Source organism: Tenrec ecaudatus, chromosome 13 (assembly GCF_050624435.1).
Source record: "Tenrec ecaudatus isolate mTenEca1 chromosome 13, mTenEca1.hap1, whole genome shotgun sequence".
Lineage (NCBI taxonomy): Eukaryota > Metazoa > Chordata > Mammalia > Afrosoricida > Tenrecidae > Tenrec > Tenrec ecaudatus.
This window is the reverse complement of record NC_134542.1, coordinates 7,474,683-7,494,786: the sequence shown is the minus strand read 5'-3', so window position 1 is coordinate 7,494,786 and position 20,104 is coordinate 7,474,683. Positions and strand designations below refer to the sequence as shown.

At 41.8% G+C, this 20,104-nt stretch overlaps 1 protein-coding gene and 1 pseudogene across 1 annotated transcript in view; both read right to left on the bottom strand.

Annotated features, from left to right (window-relative positions):
- The window catches only part of PDE6D (phosphodiesterase 6D), a 64,490-nt gene that overhangs the window by 42,129 nt on the left and 2,257 nt on the right, over positions 1-20,104 (bottom strand). The gene's annotated exons all lie outside the window — the stretch shown is intronic.
- Positions 13,668-14,247, bottom strand: LOC142424202 (vesicle-associated membrane protein 8 pseudogene; annotated as a pseudogene).

Below are 20,104 nucleotides of genomic sequence, written 5' to 3'. Positions count from 1 at the left end.
ATACTGTGCCATGCCCAGGTGTCTCATCTCTTCCTGATTTGCATATCCAGACCCGATGGCCAAGGTCGATAGGACTATGGTCTCAGGTTAAGGCACAAACTCAGACCTAACAGAACTCAAGAGAGCACACACCTCAACATTACTTATTCAATAGTTAGATCTCTCTAACACTTTTGGCAATGAAGTACCTCGGAGTCTTTTCTCCTCAGAGGAACTGCTTAGTTTAAAAGCTCTTTAAGTCACAGCTTGAACTCTGTGGATAAAATATCAAGCCGGATTTCTCTGGAATTAAAATCTGCACACTTCTGAGCCCTTTCTCTACAGATGCAGGTAGAGAACTGATAAAGAGGTAAAGATACGGTAAAGAGAGTTTTTCTCCTGCACAATAAGCAGGTGGGCATCATTTAAAAGGTTTCCAAAAAAAGGTTTCCAAAACTGCTGGGTATATCTCTTCCAACTGTAAAGAGCTCGTTAGCAAGACTGCTCTTTTCCTTATAATCCAGGGCTTTGAACAGGTTCTTTCTGGTTCAGTTATGGCCAATGGAGTGATACTGGAAAGGGCTGGATTTGAAAATGTGGGTGCACCAGCGTGATACCCAGAATGGGAAAGCACATGGGCCCATGTCCTGTTAGAAACCTAGCATTAACAAACATATCTTTTGACCAGCCATGAGGACACACAGTGCCCCTGCTTCAAAGATGGCAGCTGACTGCGGCTCTCCGCAGTCCTGGCAATAATCCCATCTCCTGCATCAGCCTCCTAAAAGGGTTCACTTCACCTCTTTCAAGTCTCCTATTCCAGGGCTTTGACCTGTCATCCCCTGCACCAGTTATCACTCTGGTCTACCGAAATTAAAAGTAAAATCCAGATTTATGTTGATTTTGCTTTGTGGCCAATCATGCCTGAACCAGTTCAAACTGGCTCAAAGCCCTGCTATAACCTAAATGGATTCGGGAGAGAACGGTACCATTTTGGAGGCAAATGCTTTTCTCTGACACTGTAGGATTAATATTTTCCCCAAAGGTTTGGATAAAGGATGCACTTGACTTGCTTTGATTACAACACAGCCAACTACACAACATGGAGGTTTTCAAGATTCGGCTCTAAGGCTTTTCCAGCTGTCCATATCATAATACTCATGCATATTAATGCGGAGGAAACCTTAACTCTAAGAGATAATGGATGTCTTGAAGCACAATTCCAACTAAGTCAAAAAGGACTGAAAAGGAAGTTGAGAAATATAATTCGCTCCAGTAGGCACAGAGGTTGCAATCCAAACATCATTCAGAAATCCCTGGGGTGCAGTATCATCTGGGAACAGTAAAGTCAAGTTCCATGTATTAGGTTTAAGAGTTCAAATAAACCAACAAGTAAATAAATAAGTAAAAACACTGGCACTGAATGGATGACAGATGCCAAGGCCTCTGGGAAGGTCTGACCTGTCACACTGCAGGTTCAACATCTCCCCTTTGCAGACAATCAGCGCCTGCAAATATTATCGTTTTCTAAGAGTTAGCTAGTTAATCTCTCAAAGGCCCAAGCTAGTTATGTCGGTGTACTTTTAAAGGTATATTTTCAATGATCTGGGTCCAGGATTCACTTGAAGCAATATAAAAGCCAATGGAAATAGTATTTAGTGGTATGAGACAATGTTCATTATATATAGTTCACGATATACAAAAACCTAAAAAGCTCTGTAAAAAACTAAAGAGCAGTTTATAAAACACGCTCAGTGTGATTACATTTATTAATTTATTAAAAGTAGAGAGACACATCTTAGGATTCCTTGCCAAAGGAACCCATCATTGATTGTAGAAAGTTTAAAAACAGGGAAAAACAAAAAGAAACAGATCTGACCTTACAATTCAAGATCACCATTTAATATTTCAGTATGCCCTTCCTATTTTTATGCATATATGCTCTTTTCTCAAAATAAGTAATTGCAAAAATATATTTTTTCATCATTAGGCTTACATTGATTTACACATGCATAATAACCTAAGAAAACGGAGCCGATGATAAGGTTCATGGACAAGGTTGCAGGTTAGAACCCAGTCCCTCGGCCTCTCTCCAGACCAGTGACATCCACATCAGCATCCTCATTTTTCCAACTTCCCAGATGGCTCTACTGCAGAATCAGGACTGCTGTGAACAAACCCTGAATTGCAGTGCCTTAAACATTCAAAAAATTCTCCTGGGGAATCTTGTTAAAACAGATTCTGGCTTTTTGGGGGGTGGGGAGGGATAAGTCAGGCTCATGATAACATTTGGAGCAACTTGAGGACTCCAGAAACGAAACATCCCTTAGAGAAGAAGAAACAATTCCGGGCACAAAAGCATATGTCCTACAGAGGGGTGGTCTTCCCTGGGTGGACAGAGGTGAAAGATGTTTCTAGTGGGAATTTAGGGATATCTGAGGGAAGGTTTAGAAGAACCACACCCATTTTCCAGGGAGTTTATGTGTTTGTGTGCCTAGGCAGGCAGGCACGGAGAGGAGGGAGGTGGTTGTAGTAGAGGCGATTCCGACTCACAGGGACCCAATGTGACAGAGTAGAACTGCCCCACGGGGTGTGCAGCTGACATCTTTATGGGAGCAGGTGACCTGGGTCTTTCCCCATGCTGAGGGTGGGGCAGCTGGTAAGGTCAAACCTCGGCTCTAACAGTGAGCAGCTGAGTGCTTACCACTGTGCCCGCAGAGTTCCTTAAGAGGTGGACACTGAGAGAAGCGGATCAGGTGTCTGAAAAACTTGTGGGGGAAAAAGCAAAATGCCAATCCCTGGGTTACAGCACAGGTAGGAGACGCAACAGTAAGTATCTTAAAGATGTCTTGGTGGCACTGTGGGCTAGGTGCTCGAACCCACCAGCTGCAGCAACTGAAAATATGAGGTTGGTTGTCTGCTCCTATAAAGAGTCATCATCTCGGAATTCCAACCCTAGAGTTGGACTTGACTTGATGGCAGTGGGTAGAAGCAGCCTTGCAGAGTCTATTTCTCTGCTAAAACTTGTTTGGGAACCACTGCAGCTAATAAACTGAGGTGGTGTAGATTAATAACTACCTTCTTCCCGCAACTCCCTCCTGGGGCCACACTCAGAGTCCCAGGAGGGTAACTCTTGTCTCCCCTGGCAGCATTTTAAGAACCAACAACAAACAGTGCCTGCCCCACTGCTTCCCTTCCCTCTTGCCCAGAGAACTTAGACTCAAGAAGCTGGAAACTGGAGCCCTGTTGTCGGCCTTTCTCTGATTTGGTACACTTTACAACAGACTTGCTGAAAATGGGTGTGTGTGGGTTGGAGCGTGTGTGACAGGAAGTGCTTAGTAGTTTTTTTAAATGATAAATGAATGTTCAGCACAGAAATAGTCTTAAGTCACTACCAGACCTTTATTCCTCTACAATGCTTCCTAAAACAAACCAAGGGGGAAACCTTTCCTTCATACAAAGTGGCTTGGAGCCACCGTATCAATCGGCTGGTCCACTTTGCCAGACACTCCTTGCTGTTGTTGTTAGGTGCCATCCAATTGCCTCTGACCCATAGCGACCCTATGCACCTAACGAAACACTGCCGGCTCCTGCACCATCCTAAGCTTAAGCCTATTGATGCAGCCACTGTGTCCATCGACCTCATCCAGGGCCTTCCTCTTTTTCACTTTAGCAAGTTTCTATCCATGTGAGCAGAAGGAAAGAAGAGGGGGGAGATTTCACCAAGAAATGGAAGGAATTCTGTTTTCAGAGGACTCTGGCTACATGTCTCTGGGAAGTAAGACTGCACAGCAGAGACATAAGCAACCATAAAACAACAGCACCCATCCTGACACTCAGACATATTTACTGTCAAGTGAGGTTGGCTAACACTTCTAGAGGGCTTGGCCTGGTGGTAAATGCCTTATCCACAACCAAAGTCATCCTCACAGCCCTATGAACAGGTGTTATTCTTAAAGTTCATATAAGGATGGGGACTCTGGGTTAATGGCCACAAAGCCGGTAAGTGAAAAAGTGGGCTCTTCGCATTTATGGACACTACCAGCTATCCTGTGTGTCCAGTCCTGTGCCAGGTAGACCTCACACTCGAGACTGGGAGACACAATGAGTTGGTCAAATGAGCAGTGAGCTCAGGGGTCCTCAGGCTAGAAAGACTTTTCTAAATACAGCAGGATGCAGACGAGAGTCCCTAGGCGCTATGAAGTGCCAGCTCAGATGAAGCCAGGCATGTCCAATATGGTAGCTTGATTTTCACCTAAGATAACATGGGTGCTTCCCAATTCTGATAACTCTATCTTCTACAGTATGAAAAAAAAAAAGAGTACAACATTTGCAACTATTTCAACCAAATCAAGATCGAAACCATAGGTCCCTAAACTTATTTGTCTCACTACAGACACACTTCTCAGGGGGAAAATACTGTTCAGTGTGCCCCGCCCCTGGTAACGAGCAGCTTCTGGACATAGCCTATAACCCAGGACAAAGTATAAGCACTGGCTTTTGCAGCCTCCCTGGATCACTCCAGCACCTTCCCAGTGGGTAGATCCGCAGATTCTAAACCAATGTGCTAAAGGATAGAGACATTTCGGATTTGGGATGCATGTTTCAGAGTCTGAAAACATGAAGATGATAGAACCAAATGCTTAGGCAGAGAGAAAACATCAACGAGCGTTGAGGGAGTCAAGCAGAGTAGATAAAATTCATTAAAGCAACAACCATCGCAGGAATACATGGGCTGCCAGCAGTTAGAACCAACTTGACAACTAACACCACCCTTAGTGTTTCTTCCACTTTTCTTCTTTCAACAGTTTTATTGGCAATAATTCACTATCACACAATTCAATGATTCAATCCTCCACTTCTCAGCTACAATTCTGATAAAAGAAACAAATATTGCGTTGCCATGAGATACTAGTTTCAGGATATATAATAAGGCTGTTTTCTTTTATAATCCTGAGCATTTCTGTCATATTTAAGATTCTGCCTCATAGAAATGGCCATAAGGGACCTAGCCCTTCATAAAGCTCAATAGTTTATTGCTGCTCTATTTTAAATAAGTGTACAAATTCACAGTAAATTAGGTAGCAATCTAGAAACATTGATCAAAGACATGGGCAATAATTCCAACTTGAATATAAAGAATATAGTAATTTTTGCACACACCAAAAGATTCCCAAGCATTTGTTCTCGACAACTGTGAGGGCACTAAGAAATGAAACTCTGTCCTAATCATCTTGTTAGGGACCTTCTCTCGGCCTAGACTAAATATTTGGTGAATGAATGATCAAGCAATGCAATTTCTTATTTCTGAATTTCTAAGATTTAAAATATCCTCAAGTCTATTTGTTTCCTTACATGGTCAATAGCTGGGTGGCTAAGGAAGAACATTCACGTAGTACACTAATATTTCTTACTAGCTCATATTTCAGCTTCCTGGTCTTCAGAGTTAAATTCCTAGTTTGCACATTCTCTAAGATACCACTAGCATAGTTTCACTGAAGTGTACTTTCTCTTCTCTCTCAGGACTAAGATGTCAGAGGAGCCTATGTGCAAGGAGTCCCCAGGATGTTAAGAATAAGGGCGTTTTTATTGTGTGCTCTGTACCCAGCTACATACCTACGCACAGGGCAGCCCTTGACTCCTAACCGTTTGCAATTCACTTTCTTTTAACCGTCAGTTTACATCACTGGCACATCCGGAAAGAACAGCACGCACCGGGGAGTTTCTTAGTGCTGCTAGTGCATACCACTGGTTAAAAGTCATTTCTTCTCAGGGCAGGAGACACACTTACAAAGGAGACCTGCTGCATGATTAGAAATAATACTTTCTATCTCAGGAAAGTTTTCTAGAACGTACTGAACTAAGTGTTGAACCATATAAAATAGACATAAAACTGTATAAAAATCGGTTCTTAAAGCTGTAACAGAACAGATCTAGAACAAGTGGGCGGGTTGGTTTCTCCACATTCAAACAGTAAGGAGTGGTGCCTGATGCCTTGAGCACACACACCACTGTGGGAAAAAAATCAGTCTAAGTTCCTATAAAACCTACAAAAGCTAAGAGAAATCTGTCGGTTGCATTAACTTTAGCAGTGGCTATGAAGGGTAGTAATTCTTAACCTATGGTTGTTATCAATACAGATCAAGAGAGCCCTGACTTTTCATATTTGGGGGTTGGGCCTTTGCCTCCAAACAGTCCTGCTTACTCTGATAATTGCAGGTAGCATAAGGTCAGGGACGAGGTGAATGTTTCCAGTCTTACCTGGCACCTGGCTACATTCAGGGCTTTAAGGTAATTCTCAAACCAGCTGCAAGGTGCAAGAACTAATAGTTGAATCCCAGTACAAGAAGTTTGTGGACAAATTAATGCACTTTTCCACAAACTTTTAAAGACTCCCTCATACAGATGCCAAATGTGCAACAGCTCTATTTCCCTTTTCCATCTTATCTCATTTAATACTCACACCCACATGAAATAGTGAAGTTCCTGGAAGTTAAAGAGTTTTCTCAACTCAACTAGTAAACAACACAACTAGCTTTCACACAGTTGTCTTACCAACGGACAGTGAGTGGCTTTTGGCAGCTGGAGGGTCCTGGGTGTCTTTAGGACATGCCCCTGAGAAAGAGCTGCAAGTCAGCCCCCAGCATGCCATGAAGATGCCCCTCCTGTCTTCCCATGGGACATGGTGAGTAGAGAATAACTATGGTCTGTTGTCAATGCAGTATGGATCTACTGGCTGACATAATTCTACTTATGATAATGAAACCCCTCTGGTAGAAGTAGTATTCATTTGTGATTTGAGCTTAAATTTTCAAAAGAATGAACTCTTTCAAGTACAGATGTGATTCAAACGTATGTCTGATGGCGTGATGTGTGTTTAAGTATTAAAAAAATAGAATTTCCTCCTTTCCTAGCTTTAAAATGATGCCATAAATAGAGGTTTCCTGGGTTACAAATGCAATTCAGCTTTAAGTGTGTTTTTGAGTTTAGTTTGTAGGTAAGTCAGAACAGGTGCATACAGATCTTATTTAGCCTCAGTGAAAGCAAAAACATTAAGTATTTTAAATTATTTTATATATTTTTCTTTCCAATGATTTAAAAACTGTATGGTCAGCAAGTGAAGGTGATTGTGTTCACGCTGTTGCACTCTGGGGTTGGCTCAATTTTTTTCAAAGGAAGGGTAAATTTTATGTAACCCTAATCAGCAAGGAAGAGCTGTGGCATTCATAACCCAGGGGTTGCCTGTACCTTTGATTGGTAGGATTTTCAAGACCTGACAATTTTCCTTAATTAAAAAAAAATTGTTTCATCATTAAAAAAACAAAAATCTGTTCCAGGGTAGTGGTCAGCAAACTGTGGCTCTTTCAGTCCGTGTATGAGGCTCTGAAGTTAAAACTGAAAGATGTCATAGGCTATTATTCAGATAATGGTGATTTCATTTGTTTGTAAATACATATTTATGACTCTCAAATAATTTAAAAATTGTTGTGATGGACAGGATTGGTTCTTTTGTCACAAAACATTGCCAGCCCCTGTTCTAGAGCACAGAGAGAATAAGACTACGATCTCTTGGTAAGATCTTAATCTGGCCTTATGAGGGGAAAAACCCAGCCCCGTCAACCAGATTCTGACTCATAGCAACTCAAGAGAGCAGCACAGACATACTCCCTAGGGCACGGTCCCCAAACTTTTTAAACAGGGGGCCAGTTCACTGTCCCGCAGACCATTGGAACGCCAGACTATAGTTTTTTTAAAAACCTGTGAACAAATTCCTATGCACACTGCACATATCTTATTTTGAAGTAAAAAAACAAATGGGGCAAAAACACCCAGCGGGCCGCATGTGGCCCGTGGGCCATAGTTTGAGGACCCCTGCACCTAGGGTTTCTGAGGCTGTACTATTTATGAAAGCACCCTGCTTTATTTTTCTCCCAAGGCTGGTGGGTTCAAACTGTCAACCTCTTAGTGAGCAGCCCGGTGTTTTAACCAATGTGCCAAAACTCACTGTCATCAAGTTGATTCCAATTCAATCACCTTTATGACAGAACAGAGCTGCTCTGGCGGGTTTCTGAGACTGTTTCCTGGAGAAAACCCAGCCTTGGTTTCAGACTGCTTACCTTGTGGTTAGCAGCCCAACATGTACCCATTACGCCACCACGGTGGGCTCTTTAGTCTTATGAGCGTGTCCAATAAAAAATTCTCCCGCTCCCACATATATATTTTTGAGGACATATAAACATCAGGCTTTGCAAGTGGTTTCAGGGATACTGACTTCTTAGGTCAAGGGTCATTACTTGTTTACTGATAGGTTAAAAGGACACTGGACAAGGTAAAATAAGAAAGTGGTGCCACATGGGGGAAAAACCCCACCAATTTGATAAAGAGCAGGAAATCAACAGGCAATCAGGAAGGCAGCAAGTATATGAAACATATTCTAAGCCTGGGGTGAAGAAATCAAGATGGTAGTGAAGACCTTCGACAAGATGGATTGACACCGCAGCTGCATCGATGGGTTTGAACACAATTGTGAGCATGGCACAGGACAGGGCCCTGTTTCATTCTGTTGTACTCAGTGTTGCTATGAGTTGGAATTGACTCAGTGGCACCTAACCACCACCACCAAGCATGGAGGAGGATGAGTCCAAGTCCAGTCTCTGCCATAGATCCATTTTCAAGTGCCCTCTGTACCAGCAACCTCTCCTACCCTTCCCCTTGGGACACCCGACCCTCCATTTCCCTTTCTTGCCCCAGTTCCAGAATGTTCTTGAGTCTCAGTGGTTTCTTCTCTGCTTTTCTTCTGGAGTGTGGGTCCTAGGCCCAATATTCTCCTTAAAGACCCTGGGCCATGGCAACCTCCACTCTAACTGTGGTCTCAAAGGCAGTTTTATGATCTCTCTTCAGGGCAGCTGTACACTTGTACCTGTGTCAGAGATACGACTTATTTATTGGAATGTACGGTGGGTTTGCAAGCCAATTCCATTAGCACAGAATTATTCTCCTTATAGTCATCAGTCCTCAAACATGTGCCAAACCTCATCGAACAGTGAAGAGCAAATTCAGAAGGGTTGATTGAAACTTTCTCCATCAAGCTGTGCAACCAGAAAGCAAGGCTTATCAGAGAGTCTCACAGTCCTTTGGGGTTCAGCAGGCTGTGGAAAGGGCAGCTTGGAGCTGCAGCTCAACAAAAATTAAGAAGCAAACAACAAATAAAAACCGCACTCACTCATCCTTGGCCATCAGCCAAGAGTGTATGTAAAACAAATTCAAATTTAAAAGCCCATTTTGCCTGCAGCTGAATTCAGTTACTTAAGTACCTGTAAATCACATATGAGCTTGCGGCTCATTATCTATAGTCCGAGGAATTTCAAGGTAAGTAGATTTCCCCGGAAAAATGGCTGACTAAGCATATAATGATACATACTAATGCCTACCAAAGAAAGCACAGAGGTGGGAGGCAAAGCTTCTGCACCAAGGGCACAGGCAGCAAGAAGGGCCTCCCCTGCCCACTCCTCTGCAGACTAGGTGGCAGTGAGGACTGACAGTAAACAAAGGGAGCATCTACCAAGTAGAGTCCTTTTCCCTCTGCTTTCCTGGCTTTGGGTTGGGATATCCCTGCCCGCCTCCCCCACCCCATGCCTGCCTCAATAATTTTGCCCTTTCTCCTTTCCTCACACAGTATCTGACCTCTTCATTTTCTTCTCGATTTGACCTTCATAAATTCTTCAAAAACACTTGGGTCCCAGCCCTCTTGGGCCTTCAGCACTGGTAATCCGGAGTACCAGGTCTGAGTCAAATTTTACCAACAAACCCTGATGTGTGTCTAATTCATATATGTTTAAACATCTTCCTCCACACAGAAACTTCCTGGTGAGTTTCTTTGTAATATTTTCTTCTTTATGGGGCATGGAGGGGGTTAGGGGGGGAGGGCGGGAGAGAGAGACCAGGTGGGAAAATATAACTGAGTCCCTGAGAAGCCAGGTTTCAGTATCCTTGACACATAATCCGCAGCACTGTATCAGTGGAGATAGCCCTGTGAAATGCGACTCTGGTCCTGGCCAAAGGGCCGTGCTTGGAAAGCGTGTAATCAAAATTCAAATGGGCCTGGGAAACAGCGGAGGCAAGTAATTTAGTAATGGAAAGAGATCACTCTTAGAAACGACACTAGCAAAGTCAAACAATAAACCTTTCTTTTTTTCTAGTAGGTCCATGATTCTGCTAATATGTTAGAGGGAGAGGTTTCAAAGTGTACACAAAAAACAGAATAGAAAGATCATGGGATTTTTCCATCACCTTTTTGGAAGCCCCCTCCTTGTATATGCCTCATGTTGGTCAGATCAGAAAAGGGCTGGTATAGACATACCCAAAGGGATTCTTTGAGACAGACTTAGTTTTTATTTGATTCATACCATCGCCCAGTTGAAGAAGGGCTGAGACAGGCCTTTTCTCAAGGAACACGTCCCTTTTGTGTTCTCAAAGAACTGGTTACTTACTCCCTCTTTGGTTATTTGGAGCTAAAGGGATAGGGCTCTGAATCTTACAATCCACATTTGGCTTCCTGATTTTTTTGTTAGGTGCCGGTAACTTGGTTCAGAGGTGTGATGCACAACGGAATGAAGCATTGCCTGCCCCTGTGTTAGTCTCACCTCATTACTATGTTTCAGCCCATTCTTGCAGCCTCTATGTCAATACATCTTGAGGGTTCCCCCCCCTTTTTGCTGATTCTCAACTTTATTGAGTATAATGTCCTTCTCCAGGGGCTGGCCCCTTCTGATAACATGTCTAAAATATGTGAGATGAAGTCTCACCATCCTCGCTTCTAAGGAACATTCTCTTCTGGCTGTACTACTTCTAAGACAGATTTGATTGTTCTTCTAGCAGCCCATGGTATATTCAATATTCGTTGCCAGCATAATTGAAAGGCATCAATCCTTTGGACTTCCTTATTCACTGTCCAGCTTTGTATGAGTATGATGTGACCGTGGCTCTAAGTAGAGAGCAAATGTTTTCAGAATGATGAGGGCAATGAATGTACAAATGTGCTTTACACAATTGATGTATGTATGGATTGTGATAAGAGTTGTATGAGTCCCTAATAAAACAATTAAAAAAAAGATACCGTGGCTTAGTTCTCAAAATGCTATCTTTGCTACAACATTTTACAGATGTCTTTTGCAGCAGGTTTACCGAATGCAATACATTCTTTTCTTGACTGATGCTTCCATGGGTGTTGATTGCGGATCCAACTAAAATGCAGCCCCTAACAACGCCAATCTTTCCTCCACTTATCAATGATGTTGCTTATTGGTCGTTGTGAACATTTTTGTGAACATTTTACGTTGAGATGTAACCCATATTAAAGGTGGAGTCTTCCTCAGTAAGCACCTGAAGTCATCATTGCTTTCAACAAGTTCGGTTGTATGTTTTGCATGTTGTAGGCTGTCCTGATGCTGCGTTCTTCTTCATAAAGTTCAGCTTCTTGGATGATTGCTCAGCATACAGATTGAATAAGTATGGTGGAGGGATACAACTCTGACACAAAGTTTTCCTAAACGTAAACCACACAGTATCCCCTTGTTCTTGGTCTGTGTATTGGTTCTGCATTAGCACAATTCCGTGTTCTGGATTTCCCACTCTTTGAAATATTACCCATTATTTGTTATGATCCATATGGTTGAATGCCTTTGCATAGACAATAAAACACAGGTTAACATCTTTTTGATACTTTCTGCTTCCAGCCAAGAGCCATTCTGATAGCAGCTGTAGCACATCCCTTTCTGGATCCAGTACCTTCCCCAGATACCCCTGCAACCATTTTTGGATTATCTTCAGCAAAATTTAACTTGGCTGTGATATTGATATTGCACAGTAATTCCTGCACCCTACCGGATCACCTTTCTTTGGAATGGGCACAAATATGGATCTCTTCCAGCCAATGGTCCAGGTAGCTGTCTTCTAAATTTCTTGGCATAGATCAGTGGTTCTCAACCTTCCTAATGCCGTGACCCTTTAATACAGTTTTTCGTGTTATGGTGACCCCCCCAACCATAAAATTATTTTTGTTGCTACTTCATAACTGTAATTTTGCTACTGTTATGAATCAGGCAACACCTGTCTGCAGCCATTGCTTCTCATTTGCATCCTGCTGCGACACCAAAGGAGTGTCCTGAAAGCTCTGCTCCACTACATCAAGGCTGACTCTATCTTGAGGAGGCAGCTCTTCCCCCAGGTGTAATTTTGAGTGCCTTCCAACTTGAGGGGCTCATCTTGCAACACTATGTAAGGCAATGTCCCACTTAATTTTATCTGTTTAAAAAAAAAAAGCTACAGAATTCAGAGCAAAATCAATTTCTTCAAATGATAACCTATTTAATTGTGGAAAAGGGTTTCTCTTGTTTAAACTCAGTAAAAAAGAATAACTTTTCAAACACTCAAATATTATCAAAATAAAAAGTAACTCTGAACTTTAAAGCAAGAATAGGCAATTGTCATAATGAAAGAGCAAGCACGAGACTTTTGAAGAGCTCTGGGTTTTGAAGTAGGCTGGCATGTACTATTTCATTCACATTTCCTAACACGTCTCTGTAGGTCAACAGAGCAAACACGAACCTTTTATAGGTATTAAGTAACTTGCACAAAAAGTCCACTCTACTGCTGTTGCGTCAGTTCTGACACAGAGCAACACTGGATGTCAGGGCAGGGCTGCCCCTAGGCTTTCCAAGGCTATACATCCTTATGGATGCACACTGCCACAGCTTTCTCCAGAGAAGGACCGGTTGAGGCCAACCACTGACTTTTTGTTTAGCAGCCAAGTGCTTCAACCCCCTCTACTCCCAGGGCTCTTCTTGTACAAAGTCAGACAGCTTAACTATGTAATTCCCATTTTTCACTAATTCCTAGGACACCAGATTTCTTGAAAGTGTAATATAGGGGCTTCAAGAATTTCATGGAAAAGCAGAATTGAAAGATAATGAAAATTTCCACAAATTTTTAGAAGCCCCCATGTATATTCTTGCTGGTTTTACTTCCTCATTTTCTAATCTTGACAAATTTTCACCAGTTTTCTGAACGATCTCAAAAACTGAAACCTACTGCCATTGAGTTGATGTTGAATAATAGCGCCTCTATATGACAGAGTAGACCTGCCCTGTGACATTCCCAGACGAACTCTTTACCGGAGTAGAAAGCCTCATTTTTCTACTGAGGAGCAGCTGAGAAATTGCTGGTTTCAAATTCCTGGCCTTGCGGTCAGTAGTCCAAAGTGTAACCCACTTTGCCACGAGGGCTCCTCCTGAACTATCTGGTATTCTCAGAAACCCTGGTTCTCAACCTTCCTAATGCCGTGGCCCTTTAATACAGTTCCTCATGTTGTGGTGACCCTCCAACCATAACATTATTTTCATTGCTACTTCATCACTGTAATTTTGCTGCTGTTATGAATCGGGCAACACCTGTGAAATGGTAGTTTGACCCCAAATGGGATCAAGACCCACAGGTTGAGAACCACTACTCAAAAGGATCACCAATGATCCATTAGATACCATAGATCTTTCAGTAAAATCTCAAATATTTGTTAAATGAATGAAAATTCCAAGGATTTGTTTTTGGTCCTCATTCATCGTTATTCTTTTTTTTTGGTGGATATTGACAGGTCTTTATTACCCACAGTTTATTGCCATCAGTTTCCCAGCTGTACACTGAGCCCTCTGTGTGTCTCCAACCCACGCTGAGGACCCGTGAGACGTGACCTTTGTCCAACTCTCTCCCCTCTGGGGCGACCAAGGTGGTCCCTGGGGCAGGCAGTGTGCAGACGTCCTCAGGGGAGGAGTCAGAGGACAGGACCAAGCAGCATACCGAGTGGAGGAGGGTGGGAGGTGGGAAGGGCTGGCCTGGTTGAGATGGAAGGGGACAGGGCCCCCTAAGTAGGGATGGCACCCGTGGCAAAGAGCACAATGAAGAGGATGAGGATGAAGATGACCACGCAGATGATGACAATCATCTTCACGTTCTTCCACCAGAACTTGCGAGCCACTTTCTGCGATGTCGTCTTGAAGTGCTCGGATGTGGCTTCCAGGTCCTCTGTCTTGTTGCGAAGATGGTCCAAGTTTTCTCCTCGGGCCAGGATGCGCTCCACATTCTGGGTCATATGTTCTTGATGCCCTCCACTTCGCTCTGCCAGTTCCGCACCCGGTCATTTCCTCCACCTCCGCTGCTCTCCTCCATTTCTCCGAGTGGCCAGGGCCCGTCGGCAGGCGACCTCGTCTAGTGCGTTTCCTCTCATCGTTATTCTTGACTCAAGTCCTCCTTGAAACACTCTTCTCCTTATTTTCATAACATCACTCTCCTTCCTCTCTGCTCCTCCCATGGATTTGAAGATTAAACTGACCAGCATCTATTCACTTTTCAAGATCCTATTCAGATGACAGTTCTGAAGTCTTTCACAAGCTGCCACCCAAACCCAGCCCTGCCCCATCCTGTGGCTGTGTGTGAGCCCATTGTTGCAGCCACTGCGTCAAACCATCTCTTCCTCCTCTTTTTTACTGTGACGCCACTCTATTAAGAATCATGTCCTTCTCTAGCAGTAATACAGCAACAAAAATAAATAGCCCAAAGGGCCTTGTGGTAGATGGGAGAGCAGGTGAGCCTGGAGAAAGTGAAGGCTCAGCCTTTATCTGAGTGATAACTCTCTCGTCTGTGAAATGGGGATAACAATGCACAGGGCTGTTGATAATGCAATAATAAAGGGCTTTGAAAGATCAAAAAGCACTATAGTCATGTCAGATATTATTAGGTAATCCCTTCTCTAGTGGCTATTATTTATAGTGCTATTCTTAGGAGAGTTACATACCGTATATACTCGCATATAAGCCGACCTGAATATCAGCAAAGGCACCTAATTTTACCATAAAAACATGCTGAAAAACTCAGCTTATACATGAGTATATGCGGTATTTATGTTTTGTTCCGTACATTTTATCTAGGTTCAGAGGCAATAATTACTCTCCTAGATTCTGGGTTAGTACTGTCACAACACAATAAACAAAATGGTTCACCACTATGGGACCTAAAAAAGAGTTGTCTGAAAAGAAAAAAAGGAATTTGGAACAGACATTATGTTAAGTCATACATTAAATCACACACAAAATATTTTGCCTCTTTCAGGTGTGGAGCACATCTCAAAAGGCATTCTAGCTAACAACAAACCTTGTTAACTAAGAAAAGTCATCACCATTAGAAGAATGGCAGAGAAAAGGATTCTAGAATTCTTTTGGACTGCACCTATTTTTAATACCTTATCTGATTTCACCTAGAGCCCTCATGGAGTAGTGGTTACAAGTTGGGCTGTGATCCACACGGTTGGCAGTTTGAAACCACCGGGCGCTCCATGGGAGAAAGACGGGCTTTTTACTTTCAGTTACAGACTCAGAAACCCACAGGGGCAGTTCTGCCCTGTCTATGGGGTCACTGAGTCAGAACAGACTAGGTGGCAGTGAGTTTTTATATGGTTTCACAAATAGTTTTCCTCTGGAACACACCTAACAGGCAAGCATCCATCTACTAACTGCAAAGTCAGCAGTTCTAATCTAGCAGCCACTCTGCAGGAGAAAGATGAGGCTTTCTACTCCTATAAAGAGTTATAGTCTCAGAAACCCAAAGGGCAGTTCTACTCTGTCCTATAGGGTCTCTGTGAGTTGGAATTGACTCGATGGCAGTGAGCTGCTTTTGGTTAGAAACTGGGCGAAACACTGTTCCCCAGGGCAACTATCCTTGATTCTTGTTTCCTCTAAGAGTTGTACAGAACACACCAAACTCTTTACAGCAGTTTTTAATCTTTTGAAGAAAGCACTTGTATCCCTTGCCCAACTCTTTACATCTTTAAACTCTTGCTAGTTTCCAGTCATTGTGTGTGTGGATCAGGTCGTTTGTACCTGCCCTGCTCCACAGTGTGTTTCTTCCAGTCCAATCTACTAGGATTTTTTTTTTCACAGTATCAAATTGTGAAACAAAACAAAAACACACTTACTTTTCTTCCTAATTTCAGACTTAGCAGGAAGCCCAAAGCTAAAAAGTTATGTTGTTTTTAATACCTTGATAATTTGCATTCTAAGCATCCAATCATCCATTCGAACAGGCAGACTATTCAAAATGTCTTCCTATGAAGCTAAGCTCAAGACTAAGGACAAACATCCAGGAGGCAAGCCTTCCCTACAGATGCAGAATGCTGACAAGTGAACTCTGAGAGGCAAAAGGGGTCAAGCCTAAGGAGAAGCTGGATCTGCCCAGTCCCAGTCCCAGTTCTACTGCTGGCCCTTTATCAAATACAGTGGTGATACCACTGGAATTTTCCATGAGTCTGACTGTTGTTTTCTGCCTAATTCTCTAAAAGCAACTATAATGTTTCTCCATAAAGGATATTACACACTTGTGGGAAGAAATTTTGAGGTATGAAGACTAAGTATCTAGCTATACTTTAACTCCTCCTTAAACAAGCAAAAGTAGGGCCACCTGTTTAAGTAAACAGCCTAAGTGACAACTACCACCACAACAAATAATGGGAAGTATCATAACCAATAGGAGATTAGGTTCATTGACTCTACTCAGGCTGACACCGATTGATGACTTCTCGAAGCCCATGTGTGAAGATCCTGGAAAAACAAGCTACCGGTTTCACCCTATATGAATCCCATGACTAGGCAATCTGTGAGACAACAGTGTTGAATGACTGTCTGGATGTTGTTTGTTTTGGTTGCATTTCCAGAATTTGAGTTGATACAAAAAAGCTTTATGAGGGGACTTCAAAAAGGTCGTGGAAAAATGGAATGAAAAGATAATGGAACTTCCTCACAAATGTTCTGAAGTCCCCTTCATGTTTTCGGAACTCATAAACCTTTTCATTTTTAATGCTAGGCAAGGGCAATTTAGTTAAGCAATACTGGCATTCAAAGACTCTTCCAGTTCACTATTCTTAATAAGGAAACAGGGGGAGGTGTTTTTTTAAAAAAAGAAACATAAGTGAGTATGATATAAAGCCAACTATTTTCGACTGGATGTCAAGTCACACATGAAGGTGCTATGAGGAAGGATCTGGGTGCTCCAGGACCAAACGATGAAGACAGAACTCAGCAACACAAATGACGGTGCTTTCGGAATCTTTCTTGCTAACCTACCATAAACTGGACTGATTACTTACTACACAAGATAAACATTATGAATATATCAATGCTTACTCATGGAATCATTTCTTTACAGAAGCAGAACAGAAAGCGATAATTTCTTGGTTAGAAAAAAGACTTAATAGCATGAAGGCACTGCTTATAGATCAGAGAAAAAAAATGGCTGATCGGTAATAGCACTGTTACTGCTATGAATAATCATTAAGAAAATGAATACTAATAGCCATTAATATAGGTACTATGTGCCAGGACCTGCCCTCAGTTTTTTATATGAAATCTGATTCCATCCTCTATCAACTCCCCCAGAGTTTTCCTCATTTTCCAGAGATGAAGTCTTAGGCTAAAGGGACTGCATGCTCTGTCTCAGGTCACAGTGGGTCGTCAGGGATGGGTTTTCTCTTTTTTCAGTAATATGTCATCCTTTGCTAGATACCATAGAGACCACACACACACAGTGAATGAGTGTTCCCTTCTCCTAAAAGTTGTCCTGGATATTATTAATTTAAAAAAATTTGTTAATTAAATGAGAAAAGAATAATTTGTTTTAGTAAAGTTGAGCATCTCTTTGTTTATCATTTTGTATTTCATTTTGTGAACTATTGTTCATACCCTAGTCCATTTTGAGTTAAATATTCATTTTATTGATTTGTACGCAGTTATTTATATCTGGCATATAATATTACTATCTGGTTTATAAAGAACAAAATAAGTGGGGAAATCCTGCTCAGAGCAGCCAATGCAGAGAGGACCATTGGGCCGGCCCCACCACAACATATAACGCCCCTCACAGACCTGCAGCACTTAAAGAAACAACACTTCAGGCACAGTGTGGGAATTGTGCCCGATGTGACCCCACTACAACAGGGGACAAAAAAACGCAAAGGGCGTGTAACAGAGAAGCAAGGGCAGCACAGCAATAAAGTCCCCGGGGAATACCAAAAATAGACTTTGGGGCCAGGGTGTGGCACCCCATCAAAGTTGACCAGAAAACATTCCTAAAGGTCAACAAACAGACCTGGAACTATTTATAGGCTTTTCTTTTTTGTTGTTATTGTTGTTTTCTTTTGCTCTGTCTTGTTTTTGTACTTATTATTGTCTCTGAAAGTCTATCTAGATAAGATAGGCGGGATAAACAATCTGGAGAAAACAATGGGACCAAGGGTTCCAGGGGACACAGGAGAGGGGGAAGGGGAGGAAAGGAAGTGGGTGTTAACCAACCCATGGACAAGGGAACAACAAGTGATCTAAAAATTGATGGTGAGGAGGGTGTAGAATACCTGGTGGGGCTTGATTTATGGCAATGTAACCGAGAGGAATTACTGAAACCTGAATGAAGACTGAACATGATAGTGGGACAAGAGGAAAGTAAAAGGAAATAGAGGAAAGGACTAGGAGGCAAAGGGCACTTATATAAGTTTAAATACAAGCCTGTACATATGTTAAGTATTAAGGTAGCAGACAGGACATTGGGCAACACAAGAACACTTTGTTCTAATAACCTGGCATTCCATGATGCTCACCTTCCCGACAGGATCACTGAAGACAAAATGGGTGCATAAGCAAATGTGGTAAAGAAAGCTGATGGTGCCCAGCTAACAAAAGATATAGTGTTTGGTTTGGGGTCTAAATTTGATGCTTTTAACAAAATTAGAAAGAAATGTAAGATTTTTAGTTTATCTGAGCTGGGGGTGGGGTGAAGATGATATGAGAAGGAAATCTTGCAAATGATTTACTTTTGAAATAACTGTGTCAAGTACAAAACTTATTCCAAATTTTTTCAGACACAAAGATTGCACTTGATTTATACACTATGTGATTTATATTTCTTGAGCATCTACTACAGGCATATACACAAGGTTCAGTGTGCATGACAGGGATGTAAATATTTCTAATGACTTTACAATATAACTTTAAACACACTCTGCACATATTGTTAGCTATCCTAAAATATACTCAATCTGTATGAGCATAAGAAGAGACAAGGGGCTAAACGAAACAAAGATATTCCAAATGTAAACCTTTATGGAAATTTACTGTATGAGAAGGTATTGTTTCAAACTTGTGGAGAAATAACAGATTACTAAGGAAACAGTATTGGGATAATTAGCTATCCAAATAGCAGAACAAGTTAGATTTTTATCATTCACTACATATACAAATATATTGTAGGTAGACTCAAGAGCTAATTAAAAAGAGAAGAAAGCACAGGAGGATATTTCATTAATATTGGGATATGGAAGACCTTTTTTAACACGACAGAAATATGCAGAAGTCATATGGACAATATTGACAAATTTGATGTAATAATTTAAAATTTCTGTTCAACCTCCCCTCAAAAGAGAAGAAAATATTTAGAACACACCTAACAAGCAAAGGATTAGTATCAAAATATATAAAGAACACCAATAAAGCAGTAAGATCAACAGTTCAATAGTAAAATGGGCAAAAACAACTAAAAAGCAATCCACGGAAGAAAAAGAAATGGCAAAACATAGATTTATAGCATCAACAACATCAACATCACATAATGCCTATTATGGGTCAGGTACTTATCTAAAGGCTTATCTAAAGATACCAACCCATTTAATCTTCACAACAACTCCTTATCCCCATTTTCAGTTGATGAAATTGAAGCAAAGATTACAGGAGTCCAGGGCTGGGATTCTGACACAGGAAGGCTAGTCCAGTCTCTTAAACCCTGTATTGCTTTTCCAGAGAGCTAAGCATCCAGGAATATACACATTAAAATAAGGTATTGCTTATTGTCTAAACTGACTCAAGTAAACAAATCGACTCAGTGAATTTGGGAATATAATAGAACTTTCCTACAATCAGAAGCTCTGGTGGCACCGTGAATAAGTGCTTGGCTGTTAACTGAAAGGGTGCTGGTTGGGATACCAGCACTCCACAGGAGAACCACGTGACAGTTTGCTCCTGTGAAGATTGGAAACCCT